Source organism: Anticarsia gemmatalis, chromosome 16, assembly GCF_050436995.1.
Source record: "Anticarsia gemmatalis isolate Benzon Research Colony breed Stoneville strain chromosome 16, ilAntGemm2 primary, whole genome shotgun sequence".
Lineage (NCBI taxonomy): Eukaryota > Metazoa > Arthropoda > Insecta > Lepidoptera > Erebidae > Anticarsia > Anticarsia gemmatalis.
The window spans coordinates 10,448,247-10,473,823 of NC_134760.1; the positions used below are offsets into that span (position 1 = coordinate 10,448,247).

A 25,577-nucleotide genomic window follows, 5' to 3' on the forward strand; every position below is an offset into this window, starting at 1 on the left:
GCTAAAATATGGCTGGGGATTCAGGGATTAGCTTTATTTATGAAAAATGTAATGCGATTATTGAGTGTGTGGAGTGAAATCGCATTGTAATAATGTGTCGGTTCTTGCGTTTACAGCTCATAAAGAGCGCAGCAGATTTTGAGTTTTTGAGTTTCTATCGGTTTACCTACAGCTCATAAAGAGAGTAACAGGTTTTGAGTTTTTGAATTTTTGTTCAGCCCATTTCTTATCACTGCTGACTATAGGTACCTTTGGTTTTGAGTTAACGGCTTAAAATTTACGCAGCTAATCTGTATTTTCTAGAATTATGTTGTATGTAGGCTACGCAAATGATTACTCCTACCTAAAGAACGAGATATATTATAGTCTAGCAAAATAAGTTATTTGCGAAACGCAAAGGAGGGTTTTTCAAGTTATATTTATGAGTAAGTAGTGGTAACATCTCAATGAGGCGTGGGAAGTGTGTAAGGATCCTACCAAGTGACGTTCTTTGGTATCTGTTTATTCCTGTGGGAAAAAGCGATATATTATTTATTTTAACAAATAACTGTGAAGAGTTGAAATCGGCGTCTAGATTAAAATATAAGCTTAACAAAAATAACGTTTTTAAGAGTCATTTAAGCAACAGTTTTGAGTGAGAATTACCACGATAGCTCAAAATACTTAATAAATTAAATTCTATTTAAAGATATAATACATTTGGCCGCCATGTTTTCCCGCGCTTCAGAGCAGCACTAAGTATAAAATAACGAGCATTTTAACAAAGAAAGTAGGCAAGATGTTATAGTAATATTATATAACTGTTTCCAGACAACGCCGCGTGAACTCATAGTCTATTAACTTTAAACAATAGTCACTGATACGAGGGAATATTATTATAATAATTTAAGGAATATCACGCAAATGTTGTATTATTTTAAACCTAGCTTTTGTGCGCAGATCTTCTTGCATAGATATTATTTGTTAAAAAAAGCTTGCCTGTCAGGTCTTAACCACAGATATAAACATGTTCTATGGTCCAGCAAAATTTCATCTCTTTCAATACGGCTCTAGAGAGTCGCACATGATCGACAAGCAAAACAGATAAACAGTCTTCTACTGATATAATTTTAACAATATTTAGCAAAATTTACGATTTCCAGAACAGTTAAAATGTTATTATATTCACTTCTTATTGTTAGTCTTCTTACAAGTTCTTAGGGCACATTGTTTGTTTCGTCTAAGAAAATATATCTTTTAAGGTGCTTTTCATCCGTTTGGAATATGCGTATATATAGAATATGCGGATTCAGATCTGACACAAACCTTAGTCTTAAAGGCAGATTTATTTTTTCATTTTTATTTACACTTTATTCTTAGGTTTAGACAATAGACTCGTGTTTGGTCTGGATATTTTTACTCCATTTTTATTACCGAGAGAACTGTCATCACAAAAAACTTTTCTAAAAATAATAGTAATGATGTATTTCAACGCTTTCAGTGAATGTTAACGTCCGCATTGTAGAAGTTAAAATAATTGTGAAAAAAAATGCCTTCTATTTAGTTGTGTCATACTCACGTAATTTTATTTTATGAATTATTCATTAAAGTGTATTGTTTCGGAACATTTTGTTATATAATTTTGTTATAAATTCGTTTCCTTCCTAGCCTTATTATTCCCAAGCATATCGGGGTCTGATTTTTTTTACTAATGAAGATACACTATTTATAAAAATACTATTATAAAGTTTTGTGCTCATCTCCATATTACAAGTATGATGCGTAGAGATCACTATCTATATTAAAATGAGAAATATATTATTTTATGTTTGGACGTTAGTATGAATATTTCTTACTTAATAGTGCCAAACTTGTAAGTCGGATTTGGTTAAGTTTGTAATAAAGATAGTTTATATCCTGGATTGACGCATATGATACTTTTTGTGGTCCGCGGAAGTCAAAATGTGGTCTGCGAATGTCTTTAAAATTTCAAATTTTCAGGATGATTATTACACTTTCTCTTTAATATACTAACATAGTGGTCCCAGCTAATAAGAATAATATAAAAGTGGTCCCGGACTAAGAAAAGGTTGGGAACCCCTGATCTATATACATATAATAAAACAGTAAAAATGGCGTGTCTGTACAAAATGAGGGGGATTTAGGAACAGTAATAGAACACAAGTCTGTCTGTTTGTACGCGCTAATCTCCGGAATTACTGGACTTTTGTTGTATAGCTATTAAGTCTAGGCAACATATAGGCTACAATTTATTGCAAAGACTACACGGACGAAGTGGCGAACCTCCTTTAGTAAATAATAGTACTACATATAACGTATGTAAGTCAACACATATGACATTATAATATACTTATATACTATATAATAACATGTAGTTAATACCAGCTTACGTGTTACACGGCTAATGTACCGGATGATCTATTTACCTGACAGCCCCGCTATGTGAGTTAAGTCACAGACCACTACGCGGTCTAATCATAGTCGTATGATATAGAGTTGTAAATATTTAACAGCCTTTTAGATTTATTGTTTCAGTTCCATACCATAAATCTGAATATTTTCTTTAGGCATATTGTTTTTTTAGAACTGATAAAGAAGTTATAGCCAAACAAATTAGTACAGAGCTTTGAATGCATGACTCTCATCAGCATATCTGGGCAAGTTATTTTCAGTCAAGCTCTTTTTCTTCTTTTACATGATTCTACATTTTAACCCGAAGTGTGACAATTTTCAGGGTAAATTGAATTTTTTTGCCACCTTATACAGTCACGGCCAGTGACCAAAAGTGACAGCCAAAGGGGGTAATAGTATATTATAGGGGTAAAGTAAAAATGACAAACAAATTTGTTCGACAAATTTGAATGTCATGTTTACTTTAGCTGTTGCTTTCATGAAGAATCTGGCCGTTATTGAATACTATACCTATCTGTCCTTTCGGCGAAAGAGATGTTAAGTACCATATCTAAATACATATCTTTCACAAAACTGGGTGTATTAAGTGTTCACTTTCTTTAATTTTCCATAGAAAATTGTTGCAAGAATTGCCTGCTCAGTTGCGTATTGGGCGGGTAACATCCCGTCGCGACCGGTTGAGTGCAAGGTCGCTTTCATCCGTACACTCGGACCGGCAAGTGCTACGAGTTTTCTAAAAGCCTGCCCACTTTATACGTATGATTGAGTTAAACAGGCCAATTTGTGTTGAGTATACGCTGGTTTTGTATAAGTCTCTGTAGCGGTTAATTTGTATGGTAATATGTTCTTAGCGTTTGTTTTTGTGGTTTTTAATTTGAAGTCAAGTTATAGTTAGTATTTCACGTGCAAGCAAGGGTTGTAAATGCGAATTGCCTATGGATGGTTTGTATTTTTAATCTAATAGACGTTGCGTTAAATATTATACAAAAATTATGTTTATTTGTTTGTTTGTATTAGACAAACATGTTATGTGATAAGTATAATTATTACGAACACAAAAGATTTACCGTCTTGTTTATAAACACACTATAAAACTATTTTAGTTAAAAAGCTACTATAATATGTTTTCTCTTTTTCATTTCGCTAAGGAGTGAAAGAAACAAAACACTTTATGAGCCTTTCATATCTTCATATATTTTTATGATTAAGAGGGTTAGAGTCTCAGTAACAAAATCTTAATTATTTAGTAACAAAGGATTCATAAAAAGGGACTGTTAGTTAAATTTTTATTTAAATGGCTTCATAAACATAGCTAACTTTTAAAACTGGATTGGTATATCTTACAATATTTATCCAAAATCATACTGTTTTCGTCTGTACAATCAAATATGAATAATAAAATGTAGATATATTAGAAAACTGACGTTTGTGCCATTTCGCTTTCGTTATTGAATATCATTTGCATATCTTAAGTAACAGTCACATAACCATATTTATTCAATGTCTAATCAAAATAACTCTTAATTAAAATGTTTGTTTTCATTAACTTATTTATTTAAATTAAAATTTTGTTCTGTAGGCTTTAATTTGGCTTCCATCTTTCCTAATAATCCTAATCTTACTAGCCAAAATATTGCACAATTCGTATTATATTGTGCAATTTATATTTTGGTCCCTGTTTGGCTGATAATTTTACCAGTTGTACTATGTTTAGATAACGGAAGCAACTTATTCTTATTTTTAAAGATATTCTTACCATTTCAAAACGGTCTCTATTTGACCATATTTTTTTCTTAATTCGGCTCTTTTGGAACTAAGTAAAGGATTCAAAAATAAACGAATTGAAATGATGAAACTCTTCCTTTACTGACTGATAGGCAACGCATAACGAAACTACTGAGCGTATAAAGTTAAAGTTAAGTATGGAGATACCTTAGAAAGTGTAGACGAGCACTTAGAGAGGACTCTTGGATGATCCCTCGGGAGAGTCGGGAGTGACACACCACGCGGGCGAAGCCGCGGGCAGAAAACTAGTACTAAAATAGTATAATTAAAGTTATAGGTAACGTAAAATACAATTTCTAACACATGCTAATAAGTTTCTAAACCACGTGTCGTACTATACCATCGAATATATTAATTTATGAAACTGTAGAAAACTTTCGACACATCAAGGGACTTTTACTTTTACTGAGACAAGATGTATTGCCATATTTGTTTAAATAATGAAAGTGGTAAAGTAAGTTTAAGTTATGCTTGCAAGTTGTAGTGACCTTCGAGTTTTTGACGAAATATATCATTTTACTGGAGCTAAGTTAGTTGATTATACTTGGATATATGTATTTGTAATTGTAGCTACAAATGCTAAGTCGATATCAAGTTTAAAGTCTAAGATTCTTTTGCTACACTAACCCTATGAGAAGGCAAGTATCGCCGTACATATTATGAGAAAAATGGTTTTAGCCATTTCGCCGTGAAAGCGACATATAGGCAGACTTTTCCTTATAATAAATAAAGCTAAAGGCTCACCTCTTATTACATGGGACTAACATTGTTAATGGCGAAACGTGAATGTATTTCATACACCTCTGCTCACACCTTTGGGTATAACAGTCGTGATATTATGTATGTAAATAAATGATAATAATAAATTTATTATCATTTATATGAGAGCAGTGATAGCCGAGTGGTATAAGTTGACACCTCCCACGCCAGTGGTCGCAGGTTCGAACCCGTGGCAACACACCAATGACTTTTCGAAGTTATGTGTGTATTAGAAATAATTATCACATGTTCCAACGGTGAAGGAAAACATCGTGAGGAAACCTTGCATGCCTAAAATTTATTTAAAACATTTATTGAGGGCATGCAAAGTCCCCAACCCGCACTTGGCCAGCGTGGTGGACTCAAGGCCTAACCCCTCCCTCATTACGGGAGGAGACCCTTGCCCAGCAGTGGGACATTCATTCATTCATTTATTTATGTAAATAAATGATAAATAAATTACTTTGTACTTAGATCGTTTAATTGACTTACAAAGAAGGCACCACCTACATATTATGAGAAAATGCTGTAGTTTTCAAAATACAAGTGTGTTTTCAATAGGCATTGTGTGTGTTCATAAGAGTTTGTTGACAGTTATCGCTAATTCTCGCCTTGTTTTGTAATTATAACAGTGAAGACGTGGTATTTCCTTGAAACACAGATTAGATGTGTTGATTGTTTACAAATTTGTTACTGAGATGTTTGTAGTTTATGTTCGAAATGTTGTTTGATAACAATGTTATATTTCGTTTACGTCGCGTTGCTAGCGGGTCTCGGGGAGGACGTTTAGGGGCATTAAAACCTTCTTAATATTATCTCAGTGCGGCTCTTTCACACTCAATCGAATCCTGGGTAGGTAATGTCGTTTAGGTATGGGTAGTGAAGGCTACGGGGTTTAAAACAGTCATAATAGTATCTCAGTGTAGCTTTCTCACGCGAAATGATATCCTAGATCGGTAATTACATTTCGACATGGGTAGTTAATTGTTGATCTATCATTGTAGTGTTAAAATATTTGCATGAATAAACATACATATTGGTTCTATCTTTTTATTGTATACTCGTTACACAAAAATAAGTTGTTATAATACTATTTTACTCACCGTCGCAATCAGTTAAAAGTGCTGATAATATATGAGATGGGATCAAATGTACGAAATTTTTGTTATACAAAAAGGTACCTGTGTATGGTCCATACTAATATTATATATGCGAAAGTAACTCTGTCTGTCTGTTACTCAATCACGCCTAAACTACTGAACCAATTTGCATGATTTTTGGTATGGAGATATTGATACCCGGGAAAGGACATAGGCTACTTTTTACCCCGGGAGAATGACGCATTCCCATGGGAAAATTCAGGTGGCAAACGAAGTCGCGGGTAAAAGCTAGTATGCCATATTTCCATTCACATGAAATGAGGTATAGAAGTGGTCAACCGGCCGAGAAATCGAACGACCACACCACGAGCACTAGACCAAAGGCACTCATTTGCGTATAAACATGATATTTGCCATATTGATATGTTACGGTCGGTTTGTTTGAACTACATTGTAACTAGTTCCACGGCAAATACGACAAGTTGGTATTCTAATCTATGGGTTGTTTATTGTGTAATGTGTTATGAAGGTGTTTAGCTATTTAAATAGGACCTGATACAGGTATCAGGTCGCGTTTATTTTTTGTGCAATTTCTGGTTGACATAATATCACTGGTAGATAATGTAAAGACAATATAAGCAGTGACATTGTAAGCATCAAGTCCACCCCAAAATCATTGAACGAAGCTAGCTAAGTTTGTAAGGTTCGTACCGAGTTTCCTCTGCCTACCCCTAATGGGAAATGTCGTGATTTTATTTTATGTTTGTTTGTATGTAACATCAAACATTGTCCCAACCACAAAATGGTCTAAGGTCAGCTGTACAAAACAGTTAGATTTTTACAAGATATTGACCCCGAATGTATAAAAAACTCAACAAATTCGCACGAGGTCGAAGCGTTTATCGGAATGTCATGTTAAATGTTAATTGAAATAACCAACCGATTTATACAATACTTCGATTATAATTGTTTGAATATTCGGCTATTTTTAAAAGCCCTGTTTTCATAATTAGTTTAATATTAAACAAGGTCTTTACCTCAAAACGAAAGAAAGAGATAAAGAGTAATAATATACCTAAGTCTGAAAAAAGTACCCTCATTTTGTTGTTGCGAAGTTAGTGTTCTGATTTAGGTCTTAATAATAGTATCCTGCCCTCATCTTTATTGGATGAAGCTATAATGTATCTCAATCAGGTTCATTTCGCCAAATTAATAGTAGTATAATTTGTAATTGTTTATTACCTTCTTTATTTTGTACTAACCATAGGAGCTACATGTTTGCCAGATTGAAAAATCCCCTCTTCTATACTAATATACTAATATACTTATACTAATATTATAAAGCTGAAGAGTTTGTTTGTTTGAACGCGCTAATCTCAGGAACTACTGGTCCGATTTGAAAAATTATTTCAGTGTTAGATAGCCCATTTATCGAGGAAGGTTATAGGCTATATCATCGCGCTACGGCCAAAAGGAGCAGAGTACCAGTAAAAAATGTTATGAATATGGGGATTTTTTTTACCCATTCTCTCTCATGTGACGCAAACGAAGTTGCGCGGGTCAGCTAGTCATCAATAAAGGTAAAAAAGGAACTTCATAAAATAGGCGTTATAGAAACGTTCAGAAAGTCAGAGTTATGTGTGAATTGGATTTTCCCTCAATCCACCACTGGTTTGTAGAAATTTAATTGACTGCGACAAAAGAGAAATAACGACACCGATTAACTGTAGTTTTATTACTTTGATTTTAAAAGAAAACTTTGTCTATCTATGCTGTCTAAGCGTTGCTGTCAATAGTTACCATGTATTTCAAAATGTCCGACGTTTTATTAATATAAATAGACCTTAATACTTTGTAGTTTATTATTTACTGTAAGGCCTAGTTTTGGGTTTACAAAGATAGGTAGATAATATTGTCTTCTGATTGGTTTAAAAAAAGGTGTAAATAAAATGAGTCATTAGAACGTAATCTGATTCATATTTTAATATGATCTGATAAGTCTTGAATTCCGGTACAATTTACATATATCTTTGCCACTAGCAACAAAATGAATATGCGACAAGATTTTTAATATCAACAAACCTACTTCTAACAATCTCTTAAACATACCAAAGAAGATCTAAAACCGAGACAGCGCGACCTGTAATTTAACAAAAATCAAATATTACCGTAACTGCATTAAGCTGGTCCGTACCGTACTACGTAACATATAGTACGAACGAGAGATTACGCCGGCACGCATTCGAACGTCGACAGTGTGCCCGCGCACGCGTCCCGCGCAAAACATATGCGCCATGTTTGTTTATCTGTCAAAATACATATTTTTTGAATAGTGCTGTGCAACAGTGAGTGCAATCGATTTGACATTGTTTTGGATTGATACTAGACCCGTAAGTTTTACTTTTTTTTAGAAAAAATTTCAAATAACTGTTTACTTTTTTATGCAGAAGCTTCGTTAAGTTTCGCATTCTAATTAATGGTTTGAATTTTAATATGAGTGTGCTCTTAATTGCTTTTTGTATAACAGTGGATTACTTCTGTTATTGTTTTGTTTTTATTTTATCATAGAGAGAGAATATCTATTTTGATATTTCGTATTTTTTGCATACGTTAATGTATTGATACGGTTTGACTTATTTAGCTTATCGATATAATTATAATTTAAGGTTTCAGTTTCTAGAAAGATTTATAACATACGATTACTGTTAGTAATTTTAACATATTTTGATATAACATAAGTATTTTGAACTCTTCTTACAAACAACTAGCTGTATAGTTTGTTTATGTTAAAATACATCCGGAATCTTAAAAGCGCAAACAATTTTACGAAATTCTCCGGTACTTTTGACTTGAGATTAAAATTCTTCGAACGAAATACTCGTTCGAAGAATTTGTTCTACATTATAGAGCTTATTACTGTACAGTCCTTGCACGTAGATTTCATACATACTTTGGAGTTATCAGGCAGTTAATCTAAACTACTTGTAATTAAGTGTTACAGTAATTTGAAAATACAGGTCACTACTATTGCTAATGTTTTTGGTAATTAATGGCAGGTACAGTTTATAGTGTATAATTTTCTATATTTATTTATCCTGTTGCTGTCCTACTACTGGGCAAGGGTTCCTTTCCGACTGAATTAGGGGTAAGGCCTTAAGCCCATCACGCGTGCCAAATATTCTTTAATATATGGATTTGAAGTAACTTAATTTTTACACACATACATAATTGCCTCAATAGTTCTCGTAACTTTAACGAAAGGGGTGTATTCATGTTTTACTGTGAAATCTTACAGTGAGCTTACGGCATTCGCCATTATAGCAATGTGTTCATCCCCAAATTATAATGGTAGAAAAATAATCAAAGATCGGCTTATATTACTATGGATTTAAAAGGTTTTTAAACGCATTATATTTTTCACAATTTTTTTTCTTGTGGTAGCACACTCTCTATTACCAATATGTCCAAGAAAAATCGCAATTTTGCTTTAAAACTGTGCTTAAAATAATCATTATGAAAGTCCTAATCGGTGTACAAATAGCAGTTCAAAAAAATACCTAGACATTCTAAAATTGTTTTTAGTTTTTAATTCTACTTATTACAGGTCTCATAGACTAGCGACCAGTTAATGGCTATTATGTATTGTGTTACGTGATAATGTGATGCATGTGAATTGCATTGTATTTAATCAGTACGTGACTTGTGACGTCATTAGTGACGTCATAGAACTAGCGTGATAACGGTCATTTTGGAATTTTGAATTGTAACAAAAGTTTACAAATTGCGATCGCAATTTTAGTATGGTTTAAGTTTGGCAAAATCACTTTTTATAAAAATGTATGTTCGATTGCTTAAAAGCGTTTTAAATTAATTTGAAGCGATTTCAATTGTTTAGTATTGTCGAATAATTATAGATAAGAATAACTACTAAAGTATGATTAGCTTTACAAAGTTAAATATTGAATTAATAAAGTGTCAAAAACATAAAAATAATTCCGCGAAATTTTGTTTAAGGAACTATTTCATCTTGCAATTAATCGCTCTAAAGTAAAATAAAACCAATAGCTACTTATACCATTATTCACAAACAATCTGAAGACTTACTTCACATTTTAAAATATAAACCAGCCCACAGATACTAAGCAACATCATTTCGCCATTCTCTCTCTACCTATTACAGGTTAAAAGTCTTCTCCCGTTTACGCCAGTCATCCCTATCCTATACCACCATTATCCAGGTTTAACCGACAAAGAAAATAAGAATAAAGTACACAATTTTCTAAAGCGATAAATACACAATCGCTTCAAACGTACATCAAAGAGCAGCAAGTTTTCCTCGGTCAGCTGACCAAGTGTACCGGGTTGGTCGTTAACGCGAAAATGTTAATTTTAATGTCTAAATCTTTGTTTTTTCACCAATAGATTTAGGTTAATCTTACTGACTCACTTACTCACGATTTTCTTGCTGCTTTATTTACATGACAACTGTATTGTGAATTACCTGTGGTATATACAGCGGGTGCTTTTAAAGCAATGGTGCTTAGTTTCTCGGCAACACTTAGCAATTAAGTGCCTTCGGATACTTCAGGCTCAAAAGGCCGTTAAACGGAAAAACAGAAAAGGTTTCTTCGGGCGTCTTGAGCTATTATTTAATTCTAGTATAATATATTATTATGATGCTGCGATCTTTGTAATTTAGAAAAAAAGAAAAGTCAAAGATTGTTACTTAATGTTATGTTGCGCTCAGCAAAAAATGTCCGCTAAGTATTTAACGACCTGTATCAGTTTAACTGATTAACGTTTTGTCATAAATCAAAATACAATAAAATTATATTATCACCTATAAAAGATATACAATTAAAACGGAATAAGACCATTACAGAAGTATACTGAGCTGCAAAGAGCGGAGCGGAATCATGGGCGGTAACTGGAGCGTGCGCGCTGACGTTTTTAGATGCGCCCGCGCAGACACGCGCTGTGATTACTATGAATCTAATACTACTGTTTAAATGCGTTTTGGTGATGATGGTCGTCATTTGTTAGTTTGATAGTTTGTTGTATATTACTGCTAAGTACTTTGGCTATATAATATTTTTTACTTTGGCGACTATTAGTATTAATTTCATTTTGTAATAAAGAAAAGAAATTACATCGTCACCAAATTCAAACAAAACATAATTAGATCTAAAGAATGAAACATCTATGTGGTTGTTACATCATGTTAGAAAACAGCTGAAATATATTTCTTCGTTTTATTTTGCAAGTAATCGAGCAAACCAGCTACAGCTTATACAAAAACAAATCTATTAATAACCAGAATACATAAAATAAAACGTATGTACGAATACTCATATTATAATAAAACATATAATTCTAATAATAGCCGTCAAATTACTATTTGTTTTCCACACTTCCATAAATATTGCTTTAACCATTGCGATCGTAAGTGTGATTTTATACACACATGTCGAAATCAAAGATGTAGCCAAACAAACGAGGCTACGAACATAACAACAAATAACGAATATTTCCCAACTATTGCAAGTTATAATTACTGTTTAATAACATATATGAAATGTTCATTAACCAGCTTTATGTGTCAGTGCACATTACTAAATTTCGAGCATGTTTAAAACTGCATACTTGATGTATGTACTGCGATTGTATCTTTTTGTTTTGAAAATACGAGATAGTAACAATCTTGAGTAAGGTATCAGATTTCAACGCAACAACCTTTCACTGGTACTTGTGTTTTCCGCGGTTAAAATTATTACTTCACGTTTATTATACCTGTAATAAGTAGGGGTGAATAAAATACACCCTCGTTTCGCCATTTATAATGTCAAGTTTGTATATATTAAGGTACAGGTAAATACTGCTGTCTCAGCCGAGACGTGAGAGATCAGAGATGTTACTAGATCAGAGTTTCTCAATGTTTCTTGATCAAGCACAATTTTAAGAATCCCCAAAATGACCAACAAAATACGCCTTCTGCTACTAAAAAAGGCAACTTTAGGTCCGAAAAACGAATGAAGCGAGAGGAAAACCTTTACCAATAGGATCATCGACTTTACGCTTTGTCGTAAAGCTTTTCTATTGGTTAGAGTTTCGCACTATCCACTTTCAAACCCTGTAAGACATTTTTTCCTACATTAGTTTACTTCAAACAGCTGTAACTATTAAACATGTGATCTAGAAAGGAATCTCGTCCGCTACCAAGGTTCTCCGGTCATTATACATAATGGTTAAAAAGTTTAGTGAATCTTGAACACTTTCAATGTCGTTGCTTATCCGGTCAGTGTTTCGTAACTGTTGTATTATTTTGTTTAGCTGTTGTAAGAATGTTCATTGTTCAATTATTGTTCTCTACTGGGAGGTTGGAGTTCGATTTCTTCTTTATGGATATTCGTAAAGGGATGGCTTGTGGTTTATTTCATAGATGCTGACTTATTTTTTAGGTATAGTTACCTGTTCGTGTAAGCTATTCTATCAGCTTGCTCAAATAGCAGTCAGCGTATCTTTTCTTTTTAAGATCATAGCCCAGGCTATTACGTGTAGCATAGTAAAAACTTGGTCGATGTAAGGATCCTATTTTTTCTTAGATGATAGTTATGGACTTATATTATTTCTGCTTTTTTTCGAAACATATAAGTATAAGATTGTAATAAAACGAAATATGATATAAGTACTTTTAAACCTCCCGCTGAAAATAGTTTCCAAGCCAGCCAGTCAGTCTAAAAAGATTCTAGCTACGCTCTCAAAAAAGTAATATAACAAAAAACATGAATCTCATTACAATATTCTAATAATTTGTAAGTCAATCACTCCTTTGTTTTCTCAACCAACTGATTCAAGTTCAATTAGTTTTCTCCGTTAAGAAATCACTTTTTACCTTCATGTCACGGGGTTATGTACTATCGCGTGTTACACCTCAGTTAACATCACTTTTCAATATTGAGTTAATTGCTGTAAAATGTAGGGGAAACTTTATGAACTTGCACTTGTATAAACGTGGATTGTTTTATGGATTTACCGTGCGATACTTGTTTATTTTCAATGGTGGAATATATCAGTTTTTGACAGTTAGCCCCCTTACGCACTAGCGGTTAACCGCGGGAGCGGCTAGCCGCGCGGTTATAGTTTAATATACAACCGCCTGCGAACCGCAACATAACCGCCAACAATTTTGTCAGGCAGTTGCAACCGCGCGGCTAGCCGCTCCCGCGGTTAACCGCTAGTGCGTAAGGGGGCTTAAATATGGGCTATCACGACGGCTGCTTTCGAAGCATTCGTTGAGAATGGAATTACCATAGAGATTTTAGGTTCATATCCCATGCTGGCATTGGGCATTTCTGTGTAGAAATTCTCTGTGATAGCTCAGAGATAAGAAGTTGAGGTCGTGGACTTCTGGAAAGCACGTAAAGCCGTGATCTTGCGCCTTACCGGTCGTGTCGGATACTGTCCGATTAGGCTATGAGAGTGATGGAATAGAGACTATTCTTGCGTATTGTGCCGTAACGAGTACCGACAACCGGCTAGCTATCGAAAAAAAATATTGATTAGCGCCTCTACCGGGCTCCGTACCGTACGTACGCTCGATACTCGACAGTATCGACTAAGCTGTAGAGAATTGTACACTATAAACAAGCTTTAGCACATTAAGTTTTAATGAAACTGGCCACCGTTACCATATATCGGCAATTGCCAAAAGCTCTTTCAAATAATTATTTTATATTTTTCCACGAGCAACGTTCATCAAACTTGACTTATGACTCTTATGCCACTCGCAGGAAGTAACTAAATTATCTATTGGCAATACGACATGCCTCTAGATTTCATACAATACCCAATTATAATGATATTCACTAATTAGAGACTGGTATGTTTTTGTGTAAAACTGATTTCCTGTGATAGTTACTTGTAGTAAGCAATAATAAAATATTTTATCGGTTGGTAACATTTCTTAATGCCTATTATTAGATTCTGTAAAACATACATATTAAGATTACGAGGGGAGGAAAAACTTCTAAATAAAATAAACTAAATAACTTCTAAATTATCGTTTTAATATAGTTTTATCAGAAGTCGGTCTTCAACTATGATAAAAGTCGTTTACCGTGTCAAAGGCGTCTGGAGCGGCTTGAACAAGTTTGACACTAGGTTGACTACTAACAATATAGATAAAATAAATATGGGCTTCTATTCAATTCTATTCGTTATCTATAATACTAGGCTAGGCTACGTGCTCCTGGTTTTATTTTGTTAAAAAAATATTTAATTCTTTTGATGTTATCATACTGATCATTGTTGATTCATGCTAATCGGTTCAACCATTTAATCGTCGTAGTTAAATACTAGCGTACTTAGTCAAAACATCAGTAAGTATGAAGTAACGCGAAAGTAAAAAAGTTGTGTAATATAATTATCGCATAGTTTATTAAAATTCTCTATGGTATCACTATGTAATTTAACCATGGTGATAGTAGGTCGATCATGTCGTTTTGATTGACATAACTGCATGGAATTTCCATAATTATGACGCGACACCTGTTTTTCTAAAAGTTATGTAGACGGAGAGAAACATGTGTACAGTCAAAAGCAAAAGTACACTGTTCGTTACTATTATACTTTCAACAACATTTTTGTTAATAAAAATAACTTTTCAATCACTGCGCATTTATTCTATATCTCTAGATCAATAGGCATAATTAACTGATATTTTCAAACAAAAGAGTGCGACAAAATTTTTTGTTCGTACATCTTTTGTTTGATTTTGTACAAATTTTTGCTCATGCCTGGACGTGCGAAGCTCTGTAGATCGATGAAGAGCTTATTCTTCTTGAATCAAAATTCGAAAATGTTGGTAGCAGTCTATAAATTGCGAACCTCAATAATTCTCTAGTGATAGCGACTTAAAATACGCAGACAAAGTCACTGGCAAATCGAACTTCTCAAGTATAAAACTATATTTCCTTCCTTCTCTCAATAATAACATTACAATATGCATACATTCACAATGACATGCGGTTTTGTATAATAAAGTGGCAATCATTGCGATCGGCAACTTATTGTCATTTCATGTGACTGATGTGTTTATGAAGATGTTCGTCACAGCAGTGTAACAGTGTATTATATCCTAGTAATAACAGGTGAACTATCTAAAGTGACAAAATAGATGATTATAAATGTTAGAGGTTAGGTAAAAAGAGCTGTTGCAAAGGATCATGCTTTTTGCTTTAGTTTCATTATAGTAAGCTAGTGACCGCAACATTAATTTAATTTTTAATTTTCTTTCTTTTATAACTGACATGTGTTAAGTATGTAAGCAAATTGGCGGGTTCTGGAGAGACGAAATACCTTTTAAGACCTTATTGTATACATAATCACACAAATAAATGATTTGATTTGATTTGTAATGCCTGCAGTACCTCGATTCTCTACCACTATCGACTACCGACAACCGGCTAGCTATCGAATTTTGACATTTAGAATGTACTGCCAAAATGTTTCCTACAACACCCGTCAGAGGCGCTGATCAGATTTTCATACAAAATTTCTCGATGACAGGTCGGTTGTCGGTAGTCGATAGTAGTAGAGAATTGAGCTACAGTAATTAGTTCTTAAAATGCTTTGCAGAAATTTAGTTTGATATACGTATTAAACAAGAGAGTGAGTCTTTAAAAATAGTCATTCGCACTTAATTCCAATGTAAAACTATGATAATTTATTAAAATAAATTATAATCAATCATGATTCAATTTGACACCCACACTAATATAATCAATCAAGTTTTAAGACCAACACACTTTCTTACATAAGTTAGTAGGTATATAACAAGCTTAGGTATTAAATACCTACCGGTCGGTAAGATGAGAACAAGTGGGCGGGGTCAGAAGTAAAAATAATGAAATGTTAAACTGTTAAATCATACGTAATGTAATTTACAATTATCTTGTTACAACATAAGTTTTCTATGTCCTACATTCACAAAGTTATTTTTCGTTAATATTGTTTTTAAACTATCCCCAATACTCATTTAACCAGCGTGTTGAACTCGAAGTACAATGTCCTTTCTTCTTGCTAGGAAGAGTCCTTTGTACAGCCTAGGGACAGTAATGTACTGTACTAACAACAACAAATATAATTTATTTGTTGTTGTTAGTTGCATAAAATAAATAATTTAACCCATTAATATTCCACTGCTGGGCAAGGGTCTCCTCCCGTAATGAGAGAGGGGTTAGGCTTTAAGTCCACCACGTTGGCCAAGTGTATACCTACTAGTTGTATACGTTTGATAAATTAACTCGTAATTGGAACTGAAAACGTTTAAAAGAATCACAATATATTTGGAAAGGTATCCAGTTTTTTCAGATTACGTTAACAATCTATACTGAGGTTCAGTATAATAGTTATAGATTATTATTATATCAACGAAAGTTTTAAATTGAGATAGTATGATGAGTCATCATGTCTCTATCATAAAATCAGGAAACTTGGTCACCGTATTAGCTAGAAAACTTGGGTACGCGCATCACTCCAATTTCATCGTTACACATAATACATAAGTGGACGAAAACTAGAGCGGACTACACAAATAACATTATCAAGTAAACTTATTTTAACATAATTTATTTGTGTTTCAAGAAACAAATAGTCTTAAATGCACGTTTTTTTTTTCATTTTTAGGGACAAATAAATAAGAAAATGCATATAAAATAAGGGCGAACTAATAAAAAAATGGCATATACATACCGCCACGCACTTCAGGGTTAAAAACACAAACCAACTAAAATAATAAATAAAATATAAATAAGTGTAAAATTCCCATAAAACCGGGACACTTGGTCACTGTAAGCAGTTTATCTAATAGCGCTGCGCACGCGCATCGGGCCAATTTCACCATAACGGGCGCTAATAGCTGTCTACGACGCATTCTGGGGCGAGCTTCATGACATTACTGATATAATGGCTTCTATATAATAATGTTTAATGGATATTAGTGGTTAATCATGTGTGGGGAAAAGTTTGTTGAAGTAAACAAAAGATGTGGCTTGAAATATATAAGCAACAATAGCCTATATCTGCAGCTCTGTTCGGGTGTTTTATTGTAAAAAAGAGCTTGTGTCTTTCCCCGGGATGTAATTTGTTTCCCTGTCAAGTTTTATCCAAATCGGTTCAGCAGTTTTGAGGTGACAGAAGGACAAACAAGCTACTGCTCACCTTCTTTCAAAATAGAAAAAATGCCACAGTATAATTCATATCTAGAAATCACGTATCTCAAAAACCTTAGGCACTAATCTTTAGAAATACCATTGCAAAGAAAATTCTGGGTTCTGTTCGAAAATAATAAATAACAGTTTTTGTAAATATGTAAGTATTATACATTTTAATACCACCATAATGACAAATCTGGTTACTAAATAAACACCTTCACATGTCTTAAGCAAACGAATACTTATTATAGTCAAATATTTGTTAATTTAAATCAACGAGTTCAACCATATTTCAATGACATCCGGCCTTTACACTCTCTTCAAACCGTGTTTAAAACACTTATTTTTACTTTCAAAGTATCTGAAATAGAATTTTTCTTACAATCTTTCGTTTTTATACTAAGCAGGTCTTATGTGTATTTTTTTTTCTTTGGAAATAAGTCTTCTCTAGGTTATTTAATTTGGGTGCCGTACCCAAAGGGTAAAAATGGAACCCTATTACATAATCTCCGCTGTCTGTCTGTCCGTCTGTCACCAGGATGTATCTCATAAACCTTAATAGCCAAGAAGCTGAATTTTCCGCGAATTATTTATTTCCTTTGCCACTATAACAAACAATCTTAAAAATAAAAAAAAATGTATAAGTATTTATTTAGAAGTCTATTAGTATGATTATTTATTATTTGGTTACAATAACATAGTACAAGCTCTGCTTAGATTGGAATCAAATAACCGTGTGTGAGATGTCCAATGATCTAATATATATTTATTTATAATGGTAACAGCTGTCAAAAGTATAGTTTTAACTCCTGGTTCCAGGAATCCTAAATATCTCCACCTTAGACGTATCCATATCGTCCTATAATGGTTGTGATATTGGTTGCAAATTGCTGCATTACCTGACCACAAGCTATCTCGGTCCGTGTCGCAGTAAGTGCCGTCGTACGAGCACGCATTTTTACAATACCTTTCTCTAATATAATCAGGCTTATATTTCCGCTAAAGCTAGATATAGATAGATATGTAGCCGTGAGTTTCTTGCCGTTTCTTCTCACGAGCAACAGCTTTTCCGAAACGGTGGCGGTAGATAAAAAATATTTTGACGATTTCAAATACTTGTTAAAGTTTATGAAATAAAGAATATTTGACTTTGGCTTTGTATAATTTGTCAGTTATGCCTCAACTTTAATACAATCGCACACTATAATACAATTTGGTTGTTAAAATGTAACTTTGTCAGTTCTGTGTCAATATAAGACCTTCCTTAAAGAAAAGCCGTGGTTTATAAAACAATACTGTAGCGCGATTCTGTACAGTCGGCACTGACGAGTATCGAAAGTTTAACATTTAGAATGTACTGCCAAAATAGTTCCTACAACGCCCGTCAGGGGCGCTAATTAGATTTTCATACAAAATTTCTCGATGACAGGCCGGTTGACGGTAGACGATATTTGAAGAGAATCGAGCTGCTGTGTTAATTAGAATTGCAACGTTTTTCCGAATGCGATTTACGAGAGGTAACGATGCAAAAAGGTAGAAAATGATGGAGCTGAAAAAACTAACATATTTCATCATCCGACTCTAAACAAAAATCGAACCTAACACCTCATCAGAATCATCATAAACAACATATAATCTACAGCTATAATTACAAAATTAACATAATCTTGAAAAGCAAAAGTAAAGGCCTACGTATTTCGATGTTGCTCAATCGAAATGATAGATGAGTGTGAAGAGAAACGCACGTTACGTGACCTTACCACAATTAACCCATCATCGGATATATCCGTAAAAAATATATTATAATAATGTAATAGTGATGTAACTTTGTGTTATTTATAGCTCTTGTGAATGAGAGGTTTTGTTTAATGAGATGAGTTTTGTGGGTGTGGCTTTAAGTAGTTATAAAATTGATTATAGGAATTATCAGGTTTCTATTGCAATGCGTTGTAATAAATCACTGAGGAATTCTTCATTATTGATTATTTCGGGAAAGAAGAATGTTTTAATAGTATTGAATAGATTTCTAATTTTTTAAACTAATCTTGTCCCTGCACAAGTTTCGGCTTAACGTGAACAGTTTCTATAGAAAACCGTCTTCTATTTTTCTTTGCATAAATGTCAATGCCATTATACGAACTTACTATGAGTAAAATTACTTGAAGAAGCTTCAAAGGTCCAACGAAAACCAAGCTTGAGTTCATTGACCTTTTTCTTAGTTAATATATTAATTTAATTTATCACAATATTCACCAAACTCCAGAAAAAAATCTATATTTCACATAGGAAACAAATTGAAGGATTATGATCACCGGCTGCCAACTATTCTCCTAGAAACATTAAAGTATTTATAACAAGGTTTAAGGTGAAATTGTATTCATACAATTATGTATAAGGGGGGGTGTGACGTGTGACCTGCGCCCGCGCACGTCCGTCTGTATCTACACTCACTACAGTGTTATTATTTGCACGCGATCTATTTATTAGTATTGTGTATGTTATTATATTGTTTGTTATGTTATAGTCTAGACTATTAAGATAGCTAAGACATGTTAAAATGCGATAGTATGTTTGTCTGTTTGTTACACCTTCTCAACTGCTTAACGGTTTTTGATATTGTTTGTTTTATATTGTGATAGTTTAGGCTACTGTGCTTAGGTACTGCTTAGGTGTCTGTGATAATACAACAACTTTACAACTTTTACACATAAAGCTTACTCTTGAATCACTCTATCTATTAAAAAAATCCGTTTCGAAATTCGTTGAATAGTTTTAAAGATCTAAGCATACGTATAAAGGGACAGACTTTGCTTTATACTATGTATTGATAAATTAATGAATTCTATTAAAAAATAACACTATTACAAAAACAAAACAAATCTATATTGAATAGATAGATACATAACATCATGATAACGTAATTTTTATAGATTAATTTTAATAATCTTCGCGTTAGTCAAGCTTTAGTAGTTGAGATTTTTATTAAAACCGTATTGCATTGTATGTACCTTACATTATTGACTTTCTATTTATTATATAAAAGTAAATAACGATGTAATAGAAGAAAATAAAGTAATCTCATACAATTTGTACGGTCATCAATATTATTTATAGATAATACACACTATTGTTCGTCGACACGCTCGATTTTTTATTAATTTCCTGTTACAAACTAAACTTTTGGTAAGTATACAAAGCGTCGGTGTAAATAAATATAAAAAAAATCTATCTGTCTTATGGTTAGTGGTCAACCTAGTTTCAAAGTTGTTCAAGCCGCCCGAGAGGCCTTTGACATGACTTAACGACCGTTATCTTGGTAGGCCACAACCGGGACCGACATTTTACGTGCCCCCCGAAGCACGGAGGAGCTCAGTTAAAATATCACTATGCGGTCACCCATCTATAAAATGACCGCGCCAACGGTTGCTTTACTTTATTTTTTTGCGGGTCTTTAGTCGTTTCGCACCGCAAGTGATTCGCCCCGCGTTGTGAATCGAGTCATGATTGTCTGAGTCATATTTCTGAATTTGGTCCTTTGAACCTTGTTTTGATTGTGCCCTCTGCAGCAGGGCGACGCTAAACTGATGCAGTCATTCATCTACGAAATGTCCGTGCTAAAGGTTGCTTTACCTGATCATTTGAGCGCTGATAAACACTACAAGTTATGAGCATCTCTCATATTAAAAGCATAGTTTTATCAGCATTAGTATGTTGCTGAGCGTAGATATAGTAGGTCAGTGAGAAGCGTCACAATAATTGACACTATTCTCGGCTTTCGACTTGTTTTGCCTCGGCCTATTGTTGTCTGAATCAATGACGACTCGTATTTAGGTCTAGCTCAAATAAGTGAAAACTTCTTCTTGGTATTGTGGAAACATAGTTTTATATATTATCTCATAATAGTAGAACTATGTAGACTCCGTGGCGTAGTAGATAAGGTGGTCCATTGCGTCGGGAGGTCGTAGGTTCGATTCCCACATGAAATAGTTGTTTGTGCAATCCACAAATAATTGTTTCGGGCCTGGATGTCCTTTGTGCCCGTTGTTTGTATGTTTGTAGAAGTCCCCGCGATACAAGAGCATTTCTTAGTGCGGGAGTTGTTTTTTTTAAAGAATAAGAAAAGAGACGGTCTCCTTGGCGTAGTAGTTAAGGTGGTAGCATTGTACAAAGTCATGCCTAGCAGTGGCGAAGGCTCCATACAACTCGATTCCTACCGGCTTCCCTTTCTGGACAGACTTAATATTAGTGTTAAATTAATTGTTTACTATTGCCAAATAATACACAATTAATAAATAATCACCAATATTTAAACCGAAATCTTCAACTAAAATCATTAATCTAATCGAAACTACGAAAACGCCTGCCCTTCAAAAATTACGCTCCGCTAAAAACGCAACGTGAGGTAATAATAATGAAATAAGCCGTAGGCGCTGATCGGGAATCGCGTACAATAAAAACTATGGCGGCGATGTCGCTTACGACCTTTTGGATCGCGCTTCGCACCGCGCTGCATAGTGGCGAGCAAGCCGGAGGAAGAGCGGGTTGCCTCGCGCTACAGCGCTCGCGCCGCCGCGCCGCGGCGGACACATGATCTTACGCATGTTTCTGTCGCGGCGCGAGCCGCGTGCAAGAGCGAGATGGCGAAATATAAGCTAAGAATCCTGCATAAGTATTATATTTTCTCCAGTTTGACATAAGGTCATGTTTGTTTACATCTTTCGCGCGCTCTATAACAAATTAGAATATTTGTATTTATCACAACATTATTCCTTTATAAATGTGTTTGTGCATAATTGTGAATGTATCAGTATATTAAAAAGTAATTGTTTTGCATGTTTCTATTAGAGTAAATTTTCATTTTGTCAAGATTTATAGGTTAAACGCATTTCTATAAAAGTGTTCTGCGTTTATCCATAATGTGTTTGATATTTTATTGTTGATGAATACATTCTAAATTGCTTGTATAATAAGTTATTAAACAACCAGTGCGAGACAATCATCAATCGTTCGATATACGTTATCTTAAATATGTGCTGTTGTGTTACCTACGTGTTACTACTGAAGACAGAGTAACTTACTACAAAACAAGCATGATTAGGTAGCATGGTAAGTACCTATGTATTATTAGTCTGTAGAGAGAGAAATAAGAGACTGTAGTCGAATGTAGATAATACTCTCATATTGTTATTATGCAGTAATACGCTACTTTTACGTCGGCATTCTTACGATGTACATAATATGTAGGTAGGTACTATACCTACACAATGACTTATAGCTCCGGCTTACCTTTTATAAAAAATGACCCTTCGCCACTGATGCCTAGACGGGTGTAAGTTGAGATCAAAGGCACTTGCTTCCAGCAAACTTCTATGTATATAAAATGTTATCTCTTTCTACATAAATAAAGCTGTCAATGATATTAGTAGACTTTCAAACACGTTTTATGAGAAGGTTTATTACAAAATCGTAACTACTATTTGGAAAATTATAAATTTTAAGAGAAATTGATGTAGTGAGAGGTGAGAGTTTATAGATGAAACTTTATGATTATAAGGTTTGACTGGGGTGACGGCAGAGGTGTAAAATAATTTGATACCGTAACTTTCAAATGATATATAATAATTTTCAATTTATAAGTTTGTAAGCAGCAATTTCTGAATTTGCAGTGTCGTACTATTACAATTGTTTCCCACGTTCGGACCCATCTTTTAAAACATAGCCTAATTCCTTCCTCATCCCGGGAGGAGACCCTTGCCTAGCAGTGGGACATTAACGGGTTACATACGCCTCTCAAACAAATTTTTGCTTAGCTCATGCTCGGCTCCTCAAATGTTGATCTACCTTTACATTTGTCATAATCTCAGTAGCATCACTAAAGGCAGTCTCTATTAGGTAACGCCGCGTCGAGTATTACCGGATATTATCATATAATATTATAGTTCTGGTATTTTATACTTTGGTATGTGTAACGCAGGTGAATAAACTTATTACACTTTTGTTTATTTCATTTTTCAGTACAAGTATAAAACTCAGGGGCCGAAACAGGTCAGTAAAGTCAGTAAAAGTCAGTATTTTTGGACCTGGTCAGTAAAAGTCAGTATTTTAGAAAATCGGTCAGTATTGTCAGTATTTTTCCAAACTCACACACGTTTTTTTTTGATTTTCCTCTGCTGTTGGCCAATCTTACATTTTCGATTTGCCCAGTAATAATAATAATATCAGAGGGCTGCTTTGGATGCTCGATATTATGTTGATGATCTGCGTAATATATATGTTACTGTAAAAGCCCGAACAGTGGTAAATCCTAAGATTTTAAGGTAAAACCTAAGATTTACCAACTCTCAGTGGTAAAAGTCCGAACAAGCCGGAGTTTAAAAACTGTAACATATACAGTATATACAAAACTCCTTCTTCATAACTATGTAACGGTATAATTATATACCGTAACACATAGTTATAAAGAAGGAGTTTTGGGCAAAGCGACATGGGTAAGTTAGGTTAGAAGGCTGAGGTGGGAGCTTCGCTTCGCTCGCTCCCACCATAGCCTTTGTCGTTATTTTTTTTTTAAACCACCCAGCAGGAATGCAATGCAATGCAGGAAAGCACCCCGCGAAGCGGGGCTCCGGCGACATCTCGACATCATCAAGTGAATAGAGGTAAAATTTCGAAATAAAAGAATTGTTCGGACTTTTACCATTGAGAGTTGGCAAATCTTAGGTTATACTGGAAAATCTTAGGATTTACCACAGTTCGGGCTTTTACAGTAACATATACATGACTGTATTGAAGCATCACATGACTTCAATAGAACAGCAAATTAAAATTTACTATTTTTTGAAATCAATATTTTTGAAGTGAAAATTCTTTAGCGCCGTTGCGCACTTTTGCGAAACTTCGTAAGACCTAATTGAAAACTCGTAAGAGCTGATTGAAAATTCGTAAGACCTGATTGAAAACTCGTAAGAGCTGATTGAAAACTCGTAAGACCTGATTGAAAATTCGTAAGACCTAATTGAAAACTCGTAAGAGCTGATTGAAAATTCGTAAGACCTGATTGAAAACTCGTAAGAGCTGATTGAAAACTCGTAAGACCTGATTGAAAATTCGTAAGACCTAATTGAAAACTCGTAAGAGCTGATTGAAAATTCGTAAGACCTGATTGAAAACTCGTAAGAGCTGATTGAAAACTCGTAAGACCTGATTGAAAATTCGTAAGACCTAATTGAAAACTCGTAAGAGCTGATTGAAAATTCGTAAGACCTGATTGAAAACTCGTAAGAGCTGATTGAAAACTCGTAAGACCTGATTGAAAACTTTATTAACAAAGCTTTTTAACACACTAAAAAGGCGATGCTGGTTGACTACGGGGATGGTGGAGACCAATAACCGAAAATAAGCTTTTTAACAATCTTAAAAAAAGGATTTTGACTTCTCAATTCGACTGTATTTTTTGTTATTTCACACCATTCACCTGAAAAACGGTTTAGAAATGGTCTGTATTTGGTCAGTATTTTTGAATTTTTGGTCAGTAAAATCAGTATTTTCGACCTCGGAACTTGTTTCGGCCCCTGAAAACTGCTTCAATACTAAATAATCTAGTTTCGACGTTTCTACAAAAGAACAAAAAAAAAGTATACCCGGAATAGAAATATCAATTTAAATTAATTAGGAAAAGTGAAAAATGTAGGTTGAAAAGCCCGAGGTACTCTGAGTCTTTATCATCATTTACGGCACTTTATCGGCATTTTTCAATCTGCAAGGCTCAGGACATGAGTTCCCTACTATTTACAATGTGCTTTGTATGTGTGCCTTATGTCGTTACAAACTTTTCTACATTCTGCATCAAGTTTCCAAACGCTTCCGGTTTCCACTCTCAGAATATGTATTACTTTTTGGTATATAGAATTTGTATAAATAATTTCGTGTTTCTCGATTTTTGATTTAAAATCTCTTGTGCATATTTTTCAAAATAAATGTATGCGGATTTTTGCGGTTTACGATAACAAGTTTTATTACAAAGAGTATTCTAGAGATTGTTATTAACAGATAAAAGTGAAAGACAAGGTAATTTGTACAGAATTAATTATTTTCTAGTGTTTTGGACCGCTTTACTAACGAAAGTGTTAGCTAAGTGTTTAGGGTTCCGTAAAAATACAACAACTACTTTTTAAATGAAATACTTAATATCTTCAACAGTGAAGGGAAATAAGGTACTAACTTAATATAGAGCAACACGGAATCTATAAATTATTAAAAAACACAGGTATACCTAAACCATAATTATGAAAAAAATACATAACGAAAACAT

The 25,577-nt window shown here is 34.0% G+C and overlaps 1 protein-coding gene across 2 annotated transcripts in view; it reads left to right on the top strand.

The window, feature by feature from the left end:
* Positions 1 to 25,577, top strand: part of f (espin protein forked) — a 136,873-nt gene that overhangs the window by 8,913 nt on the left and 102,383 nt on the right. The window contains exon 1 of one of the 2 annotated variants that reach the window (XM_076124681.1): positions 8,295 to 8,446. The exons of the other annotated variant lie outside the window; for it this stretch is intronic. The gene's annotated coding sequence lies outside the window, so the exon portion shown is untranslated. Of the gene's footprint in view, positions 1 to 8,294; positions 8,447 to 25,577 lie in introns of those variants that run through there. 2 annotated transcript variants of the gene reach the window in all.